General features: G+C 46.1%; 1 non-coding gene across 1 annotated transcript; it reads left to right on the forward strand.

The window, feature by feature from the left end:
• The first annotated feature begins 10,615 nt into the window (after positions 1-10,615).
• Positions 10,616-10,777, forward strand: LOC115526662. Its single transcript, XR_003972710.1, has one exon. It is a non-coding gene; the product is annotated as a U1 spliceosomal RNA (small nuclear RNA).
• The last annotated feature ends 5,160 nt before the right edge of the window (positions 10,778-15,937 follow it).

Here is a 15,937-nt window from a genome sequence, read left to right on the forward strand (position 1 = left end):
CATGAATAAAAGGCAAGAGGGGTTCAGTGTTACAGTATTTTACAGAAAAAACAGGGATCGATATTAGGGTGCCAAGATTTTCTTGAAGTTTTGGATTTGGGGAGTTGGTATTCAAAAACATTTACCCCTTTTGGGAAAACACAAACATCCTGATGGGCTTTAAGAAAATTTGGAATTCGTTGGGGCGCCTGGGTGGCGCAGTCGGTTAAGCGTCCGACTTCAGCCAGGTCACGATCTCGCGGTCTGTGAGTTCGAGCCCCGCGTCAGGCTCTGGGCTGATGGCTCAGAGCCTGGAGCCTGTTTCCCATTCTGTGTCTCCCTCTCTCTCTGGCCCTCCCCCGTTCATGCTCTGTCTCTCTCTCTGTCCCAAAAATAAATAAACGTTGAAAAAAAAAATTTTTAAAAAAAAAAAAAAAAGAAAATTTGGACCCAATATATGCATAGGAGCCAAAGGGACCAGCAGGAACAGATAATGTCCCTGACTAGGTCCCAGTCGGAACCGGATGGGGAAGTCATACGGCCGTAAGAACCCAAACCATTTCCAGAGTTTGAGTACTCTTGAGAAAGGGGATGGGAGAGGCTGGTTAGGTTTTAAATGATAATGTTGCTCTTGTCTCCATCAGGGCCTACGTATCCCTCCTCCTAACGTTAGGTCAATTCGTCCCAAAGAATGGGTCTGGAAGAAAGGGGAAATCCCCTGTAAATCTTCGTAGCAAACCTATTGGGAAGAATGGCTGAAAGGGACCCTTTCCTTAAGAGATTGAGGAGATTGGGGTGGCTGGGTTAAGCATCCGACTTCAGATCACGTCATGATATCACGGGTTCCAGCCCCAGGTCGGCTGTGTGCTGACAGCTCAGAGCCTGGAGGCTGCTTCCACTTGTGTGTCTCCCCCTCTCTCTCTCTGCCCCCACCCCCTCGCGAGCGCATTCTCTCTCTCTCTCTCAAAAATAAACATTAAAAAAAGAGAGAGAGATTGAGGAGACTGACTATCCTTGCCTTGGGCCAATCTTTTTAGTTTCAGACAGTCCTTTTAAATTTTTTAAAAATGCCCAGACTTTTTGCGGTCATAACAGGTACCCTTTGGAGTCGCAGCAGAGCCCTGAAATAGGGGTTTGTTTTGATTTACAGTTAGCTGTTGCAAGTTGAAGGCTAATGATGTGCGTGGCTTTCTTTTCACTGTTTTGGTTATTTCAAGCCAGGGGGACAGGAACCGTGGGACGGCGCCAGTGAAACACATTATGCACCCAGTGTGCCTCGTGTTGGCTGCTCTCACGTAACTCCTTCTATTGCGAGGCGGAACCAAGTTGGGCCCTTCTACAAGCTGGACTTAAAAAGAGGACCCTGGCTCCAAAAAGCACCAATGAGCTGCCAGAGTTGCCTGCCAATATTGACCAATCAGGACAAAGCTCTTTTCAACCAATCAGGATGGGGCACTTTTTTTTTCTTTTCCCTCATTAGCATAGTGAAACCCAGTGGAAATGGCCATGCGCACCTGAGCAAGAACTTTAACTAAGCGGCGCCTCGCCTGTGTTTGTGGAGGTTAGTTTACTCCGTGTTGGTGTTGTGTCTCCTTTCAGCTGTAGCTGTAGCCCCAATAAAGCCTTGGCTGTGCTGTTGACTTCTGGGTCCAGGCCCGTTTCAGGTGCAAGAACCCAACTCCAGTAATACTCCTGGATTAGCTAGGTTAATGAGATCAGGAGTTTGCATAGTCTGCTTAACAAGTAACAATAGTTCTTCGTCTAAGCCATCAGCAAAGGTATAATTAAAAATAGTATAGGGGTGCCTGGGTGGTTCCGTTGGTTAAGTGCCAACTATTGTTTGCAGCTCAAGTCATGATCGTAGGGTCGTGGCATGGAGCCTGCCGGAGATTCTCTCGCCTTATGCCCTCTCCTCACTCTCTCAAAAATAAAACGGTATAGCTGGCTGTATGGATGGCAGAAGGCCAGAGTTTTGGCAAGGACTGTCTCTAGTCAGTTACAATCAGATTCATCAGGCCTTTGACTACCTTACTGAATCTTCCCAATCAAAAGATTTGGGGAAAGGGGCGCCTGGGTGGCTCAGTCGGTTAAGCGTCTGACTTCCGCTCAGGTCATTATCTCACAGTTCGCGAGTTCAAGCCCCACGTCGGGCTCTGTGCTGACAGCTCAGAGCCCGGAGCCTGCTTCCCATTCTGCGTCTCCCTCTCTCTCTGCCCCTTCCCTGCTCATGCTGTGTCTCTCTCTGTCTCAAAAATAAACATTAAAAAAAAAAAAGATTTGGGGAAAGTCTTAGGAATAGTTTTACAGTCTTTTTCCCAGTTTAGGGGCGTCTGTTCCATCAGTGGCTCTCCGCTTGGAGAGGTCTTGTTAATGGGTTATAGCAGTCAGTTTGTTGCATCCAGTTTCTAGCCTGGCCTTCACCAACTAGCTTTATAATTAGTTAACATAAATCATAGAAACTGGGCTTATGTGTTTGGATCACAATGTTAAATTCCTCAACACATTTACGAGGGTCTTTGGGAAATTGTTTAGCTATGGCACATAGTTGAGCTTTTGACCAGGAAGTCAAGGAATTTGGGCAGCCCCAGCTTTTAACCAGGGAGTGAAGGAAGTTTGGGCACCCCTACCTCCTCATGTTTAACCTTAAATGGGGTGTCAAGCAGAGCTTCGGGTCCTGTAGGATCGGAAGGCTGTCAGGGTCTCAGGAGGAGAAGGGGTGTTCCGGTAAGGAAGACTACAGAGAAGAAGGTGGTAGAGACAGGGTAAGAACAATGGTGAGAGGTGGGGAGGAGGAGGAGGAAGGGGTTGAGAGGCTTCAGCCAACGTTTCTAAATTTGAGAGGCTCCCGGGAAGGTCTGAATCAGCTTCCTCGAGTTTGGAATTAACCACCCAAAGGAAAGTAAAACTTCCCACGCAGTGTTTCTTTTGGAGGCCTCCAGATGCCAATTAAAATAAGCTTCCCCCTCATTTTGTTTGGTCTTCTAACGCTTTTCCAGTTATGCACACAAATTAACTAATTTGGGGATATCAAAACTGTCCCGTTTTGGCGAATGGAGTTATAACTCATCTCAGATAATGTGTCCGACGGGACCAAAATTTTACAGCATGAAGGGCCATGTTCCTCAAACCTACATCCGGCAGGAGTTCCAGCAGGAAGCTATCAGAAGTCCCCTTAGAGGAATTATTTCCCGTAACCGTACTCACCGAGAACCTGAAACCCGGCTCTCCCACTCACAATGGGTGAAGACAGAAGGCTCCCCTCAGCTATGAGTGAAGACAGAACCGGAACCGGAATCTGTGTTCCAGGAGGTGGTGGGCGTGCAACTGACAAGATGTAATTGATTAAAGTCAAAAGTTCACCTCGTGCTGAGAATTGCAACAGGACAGGTGCATAGGCGCGGCTTCAGTATCCTCCAGACCCTGTTTTGCATGACTCTCTTTGCAACGCTCACTTCATTTTGGAACCTTCTTCCACAACATCATCACCTAGAGACTGTAATTATTACAAGCACACAGTATACCACAGTTCCAATATTTGGCTGGAATGAAACTCAGATGAGGTCTTCCAGATGGACAAAGAATTAAATCTACACGAGACACATGAATAGGAAGGAAAAAAAACTAGGTTTTATTCAGTGCACGTGGAGGCCTAATAATGCAATTGAGACCCAAAGAAACACCGAAGCAGTTTTTATGCTTTTCGGACAAAGAGATAACAAATGGGTGAGTAATTGACAGGATAAAGAAAATAGATGTTTGGGAGCTTTAATTAGCAAGGAATTATGAAGTGGAATTTGGGCAGAGTTAGTAAATTACAAAAGAAAAAAAAGTAACAACGTTTGTTTCCACACCTTTCTCAGCTTTAAAGTCTCTGTCTCTGGTGATAAGGATGTCTTTTTAACTTCTCAGTAAGGGGAGGGTATCTTTCAAATGGAAGATGTATTTCCTCTTTGGAGGCGGGGAGACAGAGGAGGGTATGAGTGTTCTGCACCAGCTGTTTACTAAGTAACTTTTATTTAAAATACTCACTATGCCAGGGGCACCTGAGTGGCTCAGTCAGTTGGACATCTGACTTCCGCTCGGGTCCTGGTCTCCTGGTTCGTGAGTGTAAGTCCTGCATTGGGCTCTGTGCTGACAGCTCAGAGCCTGGAGCCTGCTTCGGATTCTGTGTCTCCCTCTCTCTCTGCCCCCTCCACCGCTTGCATTCTGTCTCTTTCTCTCTCTCTCAAAAATAAACATTAAAAAAAATTTTTTTTAAATAATCACTCTGCCAAAGTGGTACATTTTGAGGCAGTCTACCCTTAGCCCCTCCATTACCGATTCCTTACTTAAACATTTCTTACTTACAAAATAAATAATGTGTATCTTTCTTCTTGAAATTGAGTGTCTGAGAATTACATGAATTCGCCTCATAGTATGGAATCATGAACTCTTAAAAGTTTTAAGGCTCCAAAGAATCAGTTTAATGAAGATCGTCCATCAGGAGGTTCCTGCTGGTGGATCCTGAGCCAACAAATGAAGATTAGCCTTATTGTCATGGGAACTCAAGATAGTTGCCTTCAATGTTTGGTGGAGCCATGTAAGAACATGTTTTTATACATCAATGATGTCCAAATATTCAGCCTAATAGGTGGGCGGTTGTCCCATAATAACATCCCCTCTTCTAAATTTCTTTGATGACTAATGCTCATTGCTCACTGATACAGCTACAGATTCTCCCTCCAGGGTGCAAATTAGCCCCAAATTTCTGGATCTGCATTCCATCGTGGCCCAATATATGCCCAACATTTCCACCAAACTGGGTTGCACACTATCCTCCAAACATCCCCCCAGACTTCCTTGTCTCTGCCTTTTTGCTACAGCCTCTAAAATTCCCTCCCTCTATCCCATAACCCTCCTCTGTATGGCATACGAGGTTGGAGATCTACTCACGATACAGTCACCTGTGAGAGAAGATGAAGCTTATTTATTTCGTGTCTTACCAGATCCAGTGTTCCTCATCAGCCCCAACCCAGTGGTTTAGAAGGAAGGCGAGTCTACCTAGATTTAGTGGAACTCAGTATAGCAATCGAAATCGTCCCTCTGGAGAATACTTCATCTCTATATGAAAAACTGAATGCCTGTGCCCTCAGGTTGCTCTGTCTCCTGCCTGCCTCCCAGCTCTGCTCTGCAGCAGCATCTAAAGGAGTGTGGGGAGGCAGGGGGTGGCTTGCTGGACCCCATGGGGCACGCAAAGACTCGAAGTCTTGGATGTCTCAGCCTCAGAAGGGAGGGAGAAAATGAAAAGGGGGAGTCAACCCTTTCTCTTCTTCCTCCCGCATTCCCTTTTTCTTCTTCGCGTTCCTTGTGGAAGACTCCCGATCTACTTCTAGGCAGATGGATACCTAAGACCAATAAGAAGAAGGTCATATACTCAGAGAGCCTTAAAAACAAGGACCTATATTTACGCTCCTTCCTCAGCGCTTCCTAACACCTCTTACTGTTGGAAATTGTACAGTTTTGCCTTGCTTGGGTAGTTATGGTATCTCTGCAGGAAAGAGAGCAAGATGACGAGCAAGGCCATTCTAGAGGGACCAGAACAGGTGGGGCAGGATGAGGAGGACAAAAGTGAAAACATTATCTAACTAGAAGGTTCACCAGAAGAAGAACAAATGATTCAGAATGCTTTGGCAGAAAGAAGCCTTCTTTCTTTCCTCCAAGAAGCCGTCTTTGATCTCCGACTCTGTATTGGATGCTTCTCTTAATGTGCCTCCTCTGCAGAATACCTAACGTAGTTGGACTTCAGACAGGGAGGTCGAAAGTCTTGTAAGCTCTCCCTGTGTTCCGCCTGCAGTATGGCGACAGCAGGGACGAACACAGGTCAGCAAGGGACACACTCACAGAGACTCCAGCCACTGGGCAGCCAGCCATCAACCAGAAAGGCCTCCCCAGTGTTGAGCACCGGGTGACCTTTGGACCTTTGCATGTTCCTGGAGCGAGGGACTCCAGTAACGACTGAGGTGTAATTTCCTGCCAGCGAGCCGATTGGAGATTCTCGAGTCGGAGGCAATCTGATTTAAAGGAAATTAAGAAATCTGATACGCTGGGCGCACCTGGGTTTGTATCCTGAGACCCGTTCCACTGTAACAGGTGAGTTTATCCTGAGGGAGTTTGAACGTGGAGATGAACCCGTGCCTTCCTTGAGTCTGTATCCATTCCCTGAGTCAGGTTCCTGAATACACGTGCTCACGGGCGCCCGGGCGGCTCAATCTGTTGAGTGTCCGACTCTTGCTTTTGGCTCAGGTCCTGATCCCAGGGTCGTGGGTTTGAGCCCCACGTCGGGCTCTGTGCTGAGCATGGAGCCTGCTTGGGATTCCTCTCTCCCTCTCTGCCCCTCTCCCCTGCGCGCGCGCTCTCTCTCTCTCTCTCTCTCTCTAAAGAAAACAAAATGTATTCAAACTGAAAACCCCCAGAAGTTTCTAAGGCGCGTAGAATCATAAGGCCTTTCCCGTGCTTACCTCAAACTACCTCTCCGGCTTCATCTTCCACCAGCCAGCCGCATACACACCCACCCCCATACCACACCACACTACAATGTAGCCATGCCAGTTGCTCCTATCCTGAGCGTGCCAGGGTCACGTATACTTTTGTGCTTCTCTGCACCTTCTTCCTCTCCCGGGAGTGCCTTCCTGCTGACCTCTCCCTTCACTTGGTAACACCAACTCAAACTTCAAGACCCATCTCAGATGTCACCACCTCCCCCACCTCGGGACAAGTTACAAGGCCCTCCTCTGTGGGCTGGGAGCACTTAGTGAACACTCTGGCCCGGAGCACATGTATTTTATAGCAACTGGTTCCCGTGCCCTGGGCACTAACCCACCAGCTCCCACAGGAGGAAGGACAGTGGCCTGCCCATCTCTGTGTGCCCAGTGTACTGCAGGGTCGAGCGCACGGTAAGCACTTGATAAGTCTTTCTGGGAGACAGGACATAGAGCACTGGCCAGGGAGCCTCTCAGTGGCCCTGGTGATGCTGCATGTTGGAGCCCTGTGTCAATCAAGGCTTTTCCTACTTTTTTTTTTTTTTTAGCTTTTTTAAATTTTTTTTTTTTTAATTTACATCCAAGTTAGCATCTAGTGCATCGATGATTTCAGGAGTAGATTCCTTAATGCCCCTGACCCCTGTAACCCATCCCCCCCTCCCCTAACTCCTCCCGTAACCTTCTGTTCTCCATATTTAAGAGTCTCTTCTGTTTTGACCCCCTCCCTGTTTTTATATTCTTTTTGTTTCCCTTCCCTTATGTTCATCTGTTTTGTCTCTTAAAGTCCTCATATGAGTGAAGTCATATGATATTTGTCTTTCTCTGACTAATTTCGCTTAGCGTAACACCCTCCAGTTCCATCCACGTAATCGCAGATGGCAAGATTTTATTCTTTTTGATTGCTGAGTAATACTCCATTGTATATATAAGCCACATCTTCTTTATCCATTCATCCATCGATGGACATTTGGGCTCTTTCCATACTTTGGCTATTGTTGATAGCGCTGCTATAAACATTGGGGTGCATGTGCCCCCTCGAAACAAAGGCTTTTCCTACTTCTGACATCTCCAGGAACACCGAATTATGAGAGAGGCTCCGCTTGATCCCAAGCGAACATTCTAGAACAAGAAAAAGAAATGCTTTTAATTAACAAATTAGACCACCACCAAGAAGATTGGTTACTCCTGGGGTGATGTAACAGTGACAAGATACCAGACATCCCCACTCTCCCCCGTCAGGATTGGAACAGCACAACTGGAAAACACAGTAAGCACTTGGTAAATCTTTCTGGGAGACGGGGCATAGAGCACTGGCCAGGGAGCCTCTCAGTGGCCCTGGTGATGCTGCACGTTGGAGCCCTGTGTCAATCAAGGCTTTTCCAGTCGGCGTCTTTGAAAGTCCCCTCTCCCCACACAGCCTTCTGCAGATTCTTCTCTTATTCGTTAACTCAATAACAGAAGCCACACCCCCAGGCGTATGGCAGTGCGAAATGTACTTCATCGCGTGGTCTTACGTGATTCTCTCGATGTTCCTGAAACACAATCCCGGTAGAAGTGCTCAGCGGAGCCAGGCAGACCTTGTCAACTAGGTCAGTCGCTGTTCCCCTCCCTCCTCTTGCTTCCAGGATCGGGCACTGTCCACACACCCAGATGCTGCAGGCATCCCTGAGTCATGGCCCGGATCAGACCCCAGCCCTGCTCCAGCTCTCCCTTGGATTCTAGCCAGCTGAGTATTTCTCTGGCGACTCAAATCACGGCTACCACTGAGCTCTTCATCTGTTTCCAATAGTAGTGTCTCCTTTTTCTCCTGTTTCTGTTCAGGGGGCCCCCTCCTCCAGCTACGCAAGTCAGCACCCATTCAATTCTGATACCGACTACCCTGAGTTGTCGAAGACCCCACAGGCCCAGCCCCCCAGAAAGACGGCCCTCACTTGAAACGCCAGCCCCAAGTTGGGGGCCTCAGGTCACCTGCACTTGTGGCCAACTGGATACAAATTCAGGGATTCTCCTTAGAGATCTCCTTAGGATCTCTCCTTAGGAGATCTCTTAGGATATCTCCTTAGGTCTGATAATCCATTGGAAGGACTCACAGAACTCAGGAACACGTTATATCTATGATCGCAGTTTCATTATGAAGGATCAGGACCAATCAAATAAAGAGACCAGAGGGCGAGGTTTGGGGAGCCTGGCCCAACAGTGTGTCCACCAGCCACGAAGCTCCACTGAGCTTTTCACTGGGGTTTCACTACATAGGCATGATCTACCGAATCATTGGTGATAAGACTGAGCTAAATCTTCAGTCCCCTTTCCTCCCCAGAAGAAGTCACATGGTACTCATCACATGGGTGGTCTTTCCGGCAGGACCAGCCCCCTTCCCCCGAGCCATCTCATTCGCATAAATTCAGGTGTGGTCCAAGGGACCACCAGGAACAACAAAGCTTAGAAAATTCCAAGGATTGGGTCACGTGGGTGGCTCAGTCAGTTGAGCATCTGACTCTTGATTTCAGCTCAGGTTGTGGTCTCATGGGGCCCATCATGCTCCATGCTGGGGTGGGTGTGGAGCCTGCTTGGATTCTCTCTCTCCCTTTCTGTCTGCCACCTCCACCTCACTTGTGCAGGCACTTCCTCTCTCTCTCTAAATAAACTTAAAAAAGAGAAAGAATTCCAAGCATTTTGAGTCTTCTTCTCAGGAACCAAAAACAAAAGTAAGTCAAATTCTTTTTTTTTTTTTTATGTTTATTTATTTTTGAGACACAGAGAGAGACAGAGAGCAAGGGAGCATGAGCAGGGGAGGGGCAGAAAGAGGGGGAGTCACAGAATCCGAAGCAGGTTCCAGGCTCTGAGCTGTCAGCACAGAGCCCGATGTGGGGCTCGAACTCATGAACCACAAGATCATGACCCGAGCCAAAGTCAGACACTCAACTGACGGAGCCACCCAGGCGCCCCTAGTCAAAATCTTTATTGTACAACAGGTACAGGAAGGCTAATTACTTGCCCAAGGTCACATGGTGGGGTCTCAAACCCAAGAAACCCGGTACAGAATCCACATCTTAAGTATTCTCTTTCAGTAAAAATGTTATTGTTGTTTTCAAATGGGTCTTGCACACTGCTTATCAATTTTATTCTGAGATAGTTCAGTTTGGGCATTGTAGTGTGATCGAGATTATCTTATAGTTTTAAATAATTATCACAGGTGTATATGAAGATCACTGGATTATATATATATTCGGTATACAGTCCCTTTACTAACTATTATCTCTAACAATTTTTCCATGGATTTTCTTGCAACTTCAAAGCGAACAAACATTTTCTACCCCAATGAAGATTATCTTATTGCCTCTTTTCCCACTGTAATGCTTCATTTTTCTTCTCTACTTGTGCCTGCTTTTCCTTAAGCAACAGTGTTGGCCAAAAACTCCATCCAGAGTCAAAGGAGAGATCCCAAGAGGTGTTTTGGGGCTCCGGAAGTCCCTTCCCAGCAGAGGGGGCAGTTGAAACGAATCTTGAAGGAAGACGTGCCCAACGGGAGGGGAGAGGGTTGGTGGGTCAGGACTGGACCTGAGAGGGCTGGACAAATGCTTATTTAGTTCACTGATTTCAGTAGAAGGTTGTAGAAGGTGTGAAATGCCATGTTGCAGAATCAGATCTCCACACAGGGGAGCTATGGACGCGTTTTGAGCAGAGGAGTGACGAGAGAACAGTACACACGGAGTGGATGGAGATTGGGGAGCATGGGAGGGTTTGGAGGTGGAATGGGAACTTCTGCTTGAGTTTTTTATTTTGTGGGTTTTTTTTTTTTTAACATTTTGTGTTCTGTGGATGCTTTATAACATGCGCTGTGCCTAACAGCACATTATGAGCTTCATAAAATAAATACACACATAACAGTCGGTAGGTATTGAAAGATTATTTTCACAATCAAAATTTAGACACAAGTGCGTCAGAGAAGCAACATGTTACCACCACTAAGCAACCGCGACACTATCATATTCAGGCAATTTATTCCTAAACCATGAAAAGATAGAACCAATGGAAGAAACCCAAAGGAATCTCAAAGATTCAGAAACTGAAATGAGGACAATTTTGTTTTGTTTGTTTCGTTAAAGATAGCCACTAAAATACTTACCTGGCAGGGGAGACACCATAATCCCGAAGGCGATTTTCCCAGGGCCAGGCTTATCCATTGCACTGCGGATGTGCTGACCCCTGCGATTCCCCCAAATGTGGGAAACTTGACCGTGTAATTTGTGGCAGTGGGGACTGCATTTGCGCTTTCCCCTGAGAAGAAAAAAAAAATAGCCACTAAAGACAATTGTGAATATGGTGGTTAACTCCAAGTGTCTATGTGAAAAGATTTCAGTGATAATCATATTTGCTTATTATAAATGATTTAAAGTAATTATATGAGGGGCTCCTGGGTGGCTCAGTTGGTTAAGCATCTGACTTCAGCTCAGGTCATGATCTCACAGTTCATGGGTTCGAGCCCCACGTCGGGCTCTGTGCTGACAGCTCAGAGCCTGGAGCCTGCCTCGGATTCTATGTCTCCCTCTCTCTCTCTGCCTTCCCCCACTCGTGCTCTGTCTCTGTCTCTTAAAAATGAATAAATGTTAAAAAAAATTTTAAGTAATTGTATGAAGTGTTTTGGACTGATGATTCCCAAACATCAATCCTTAGACAGTGCTGAAGCTTGATAAAATTTTCACCCCTTTGTAACAGAATTATAAAACAAAACCAGAAAATGTAATGATCTTTCCATTAATCTAAATATTTAATTAAAGGGCCGTCTTTTGTTTTTGAGAAGGTGAAAACACCTTTTTGGGGGAGGGTGGGGGTTATTCCCCTTTAAAAGTAAGATGATACTGGGGCACCTGGGTGGCTCAGTCAGTTGAGCATTCAGCTCTTGATTTTTGGCTCGGGTCATGATGTCGCAGTTCGTGGGTTCGAGCCCTACGTCAGTCTCTGTGCTGATAGCCTGGAGCCTGCTTGGGATTCTCTCTCTCCATCTCTCTCTGCCTGTCCCCTGCTCGCACCCTCCGCCATCTCTCTCTCTCAAAATAAATAAACTTTAAGAAAAAAATTTTAACTAAGATGATAGTAACCACAGATGCTAGATTTTTTTTAAATATTACTTGGAAAAATAAAAAGTTGGCAACCATGTCTTGGCTTTATTTATTCAGCATTTTTGTGGGTAGGGATTTTTTTTTTGCTTGATTTTTTTTGTTTCTTGTTTCATAACTCATAAAAATCTGAAAGTCTGGGAACCTGAGACTACAGATTACAAACTGCAGGTGCATCTCTGTCCACCAGATGGCAGAGCAGCTCTACACATAACTTCTGAGGCTCCACCTGTGCTACCTCTGCCTGCTGGCCCTTGCAAGCATCGTGAGCTTATCTTCCGAATAACATCTTAGTTTCTCTTTTAAATATTTGCCCCCAACAAATATTGTGACCAGAAGCATTTTACATCTCAGCGTAGAAATGAATTTCCCCTACGGTATTATGTTTAGGCTTGCCCTGTCTCTCTCTCTCTCTCTCTCTCTCTCTCTGATTATTACACACCTCTGTTAATAAAACGAAGACCTAATGGAGCATTTGCAGAGATATAGAAAGACAATGTGAATCAGGGAGGGACGGGACGGGATGGATCCTAACGTTCATCATTCTGATGCACTATCACACACACACACACACACACACACACAGCTGAGGCTCATTATGTGTAGAGACATGGACATAAGGCAAGAGGGGGACGAAGGCAGGAAAGGGCAGTTGGGTTGATCAGAGGGAATAGAATTCCTTAGGTCCCGGAAAATACAGCTACTTAGGAGAAACAAAGAGGAGCGCTATACTGCCACCCAGTGGTGTGAACTGTTTCTTTCCAGGCAGATGCAAAGAAGATCTTCCCATTTGGCTGGGGATGGGTGTCCAAGGCCACGGTCCCCACCACTCTTCTGTCACCAACCAGCACCTGATGCAGGTGTGAGGCGTGAACCCAGTGGTCAGTATATTCGTAGACCTTGACCATCCAGTCGCAGGCTTGTCTGAATGAGGGGCTGGTGAGGACTTACTCGGTCTCTGGACTTAGCGTTTTGCAGTTTCAGGTAATATCACAGCAGACTGTCCACGCACGCTAAGAACCAAAGCATCACCCTAGGGCAAGAGACGCCTAACCATCGTATGTGGTCAGCTTTCCCTAAAACCCCCCATTTCAGAAAACCTGAGTACATCTGCTATTCTCCCTCAAATGCTTTGTCTAAGCAGAAAATGACTCCCTGCAGAAAAAGTCCCAAGTCGTCCTGAGAGCATCTTGGGAAATCACCTCCTTGTACTAAGCCAGGAGAGCAGAGCCCAGGAAAGGACCCAGGGCCCTCTCCGGGTGCACACGAAGGAAAAAACAAGGCACTGTGCTTCCTCCTACTCCAATTTGGACACGAGACATTTTCATCCTTTCCCTCCTTCCGCCTTCTACTTTCACTCCCCAAAGCCCTTCTCTACCACACTTTGGAATTTGGCAAACTGGGGTTAAAATTCAGACTACCTCCCCTGCTAGCTGGATGACATTACCCACGTTACTTGACCTTCTCTTGCAACAGATGAAGCTAACAGAACCTCACCAGCGCCCTCTTGTGGGGCTTCATCCTCAGTCTAACCTCTCCTATCACCTACCCCCCCCCCCCCCCCCCCCCCGGCCCCCGCCATGTTTCCAAATCACACACTCTATTCCTGCTTTCTAATCAAAACTCCTTTCTCTTCAGTGTCGGGATATGCCAGTTTCTGAGAAAGCTCATTGAATTAATTTACAATAATGTGAAAATGACCTTTCCCTCCTAGAGTTATATAATGCTCTGTTGGAATTCTAGAACTGCAGGAAGTTTTGGAAGAGGGATGGCACCTGTCATCTGGTCCAAATCCCATATTCTCCAAATGATGCTACTGAATCTTGAAGATGTCAAGTGGATGGACAGACCAAGCCCCAGTTTTTTTCACAGAAGAGCCCAGATGGGAACAAAATAGATTCGGTGTACTGATCTCTGCCCAGATTATTGCCAGGATTCTACACCGATTCTGAGGTTCTAATCCTGAATATTTTCCTTGGCTTCTCCCCATTATCCACTTCCCAAGTACCATTCCCTTCTCCTCTCCCCTTTTCTATTTATTTTTTTTTTAATGTTTATTTGGTTTTGAGAGAGAGAAAGAGCACAAGCGGGGAAGGGGCAGAGACAGACAGAGACACAGAATCCAAAGCAGGCTCCAGGCTCTGAGCTGTCGGCACAGAAACCAACACGGGGCTCGAACTCATGAACTGTGAGATCATGACCTGAGCCGAAGTCAGACGCTTAACCGACTGAGCCACCCAGGCACCCCACCTCTCCTCCTTTCTAATGATCACCATCTCACATAGGTGGCTCAAAGACCTCATTCACATTTTCCAGACTTCAGGGCTTAAAATTCTTTAGAGAATGGCTCCAGTATCCCCATTCAAGATGATTAAAAAAAGGAGTCATTCTGTAAGAACAGGTGGAAGAAATTTCTGGAAGAGAGAAAACTACATGAACAAACCACGCAGGTGCAGTGTTTACCCTGATGGCTATAAGGCAGTCCAAACTACGTAAACACTTCAGAAGGCACTAGTAAACCCAGAGTTCCATATCCAGCAAAAATGTCTTTTAGGGATGAAACTGACTATAGGGGGTTTCCAGGGGAATTCTGTCAAAATTAAGAGAAGTAAATAATAAATGGATACGATATAAAAGAAATAGCTGTATAGGCATATTACTTAGAAATAGGGATGGAAATAACCTAAGAATCAGCTGACCGAATACAATGAGCTGCTTGTGTGGAGCGAATGGTCTTTCTTTCTTTCTTTCTTTCTTTCTTTCTTTCTTTCGAGTCAGAGCTGGTCTTTTGACATAAGCTTTTTCGAATCATTTGATTTTTAACTACAGACCTGTAGCACTTTGCTAAATATAGAAACTAATGAAATGTTTCAAGCATTCATTTGAAACAGGACAGGGGCGCCTGGGTGGCACAGTCGGTTAAGCGTCCGACTTCAGCTCAGGTCACGATCTCACAGTCCGTGGGTTCGAGCCCCGCGTCGGGCTCTGGGCTGATGGCTCGGAGCTTGGAGCCTGCTTCCGATTCTGTGTCTCCCTCTCTCTCTGCCCCTCCCCTGTTCATGCTCTGTCTTTCTCTGTCTCAAAAATAAATAAATGTTAAAAAAATTTTTTTAAATAAATAAAATGGTTAAAACAGTACATTTATGTTATATATTTTTCCCCACAATAAAAAGTAACTTAAAAAAAAAAAAACCACTGTGTCTTCTTCCATCTTGGCCTCTCTCTTCTTCTCATCGCTCACCCTGGGGGAAGCCAGCTGCCCTGTGCAAAGGCCCACGTGGCAAAAAATCATCACCTGCCAGCAATCACGTGACCGGGCTGAGATGTGGGAGTCCACAGGCCTGTCGACGGCCACACGAGCAAGCCATCAGCCTAGCCATGGACGACTGTGGTCCTGGCCGACACCAGGCTTGCAGCCCGTGAGAGACCCTGGGACAGGACAACGTGACTAAGCCCCTCTCGGATCCCTGACCCACAGAACGCGCGAGATAATAAAGGGTCACGGTTTGCAGCTGTGACGTTGTGGGTGATTCGTTGCCCAGCAATAGGTAACCCATGTGGGCTGTATGGTCAAATGAATTCGGGAAATATTCTAAACTATGTGCTTCTTTTGCAGATTCAAAAAGAACATCGAGGTGTTAATTTTATTTATTTATTTATTTTGATGTTTATTTATTTGGGGGAGAGAGAAAGAGAGACAGCGCACGAGTGGGAGAGGGGCAGAGAGAGAGGGAGACAGAATCCGAAGCGGGCTCCAGGCTCTGAGCAGTCAGCCCAGAGCCTGACGTGGGGCTCCAACTCACGGACAGTGAGATCATGACCTGAGATGAAGTCGGATGCTCAACCAAGACTGAGCTCCCAAAGGCGCCCCGAGGGGCTAATTTTAAAGAAGAAGAGAAAGAAGACTTTTTGTCAAGAAAACCCATTAAACCTTGTTGATCTCAGTGTTCCAGACTTACTTGGCTATCAAACCCTTGCATTATGGAATACCTATCAACATTTCATAATATGTATATTTTAAAGTTTATTTATTTTGGGAGAGACAGATCATGTGCACAAGCGGGAGAGGGGCAGAGAGACAGGGAGAGAGAGAATCCCAAGCAGGCTCTGTACTGCCAGCACGGAGCAGGTACAGAGCTCGGACTCATGAATCGTGAGATCGTGACTTGAGCCAAAACCAAGAGTCTGATGCTTAACTGACAGAGCCACCCAGGTGCCCCCACATTTCATAATATAATGCTATTCCAAGGAACATAATTGGGTAATATATATATATATTATATATATAATATATTATAATTATAATAATATATATAATATATA

Source organism: Lynx canadensis, chromosome D1 (genome assembly GCF_007474595.2).
Source record: "Lynx canadensis isolate LIC74 chromosome D1, mLynCan4.pri.v2, whole genome shotgun sequence".
NCBI lineage: Eukaryota > Metazoa > Chordata > Mammalia > Carnivora > Felidae > Lynx > Lynx canadensis.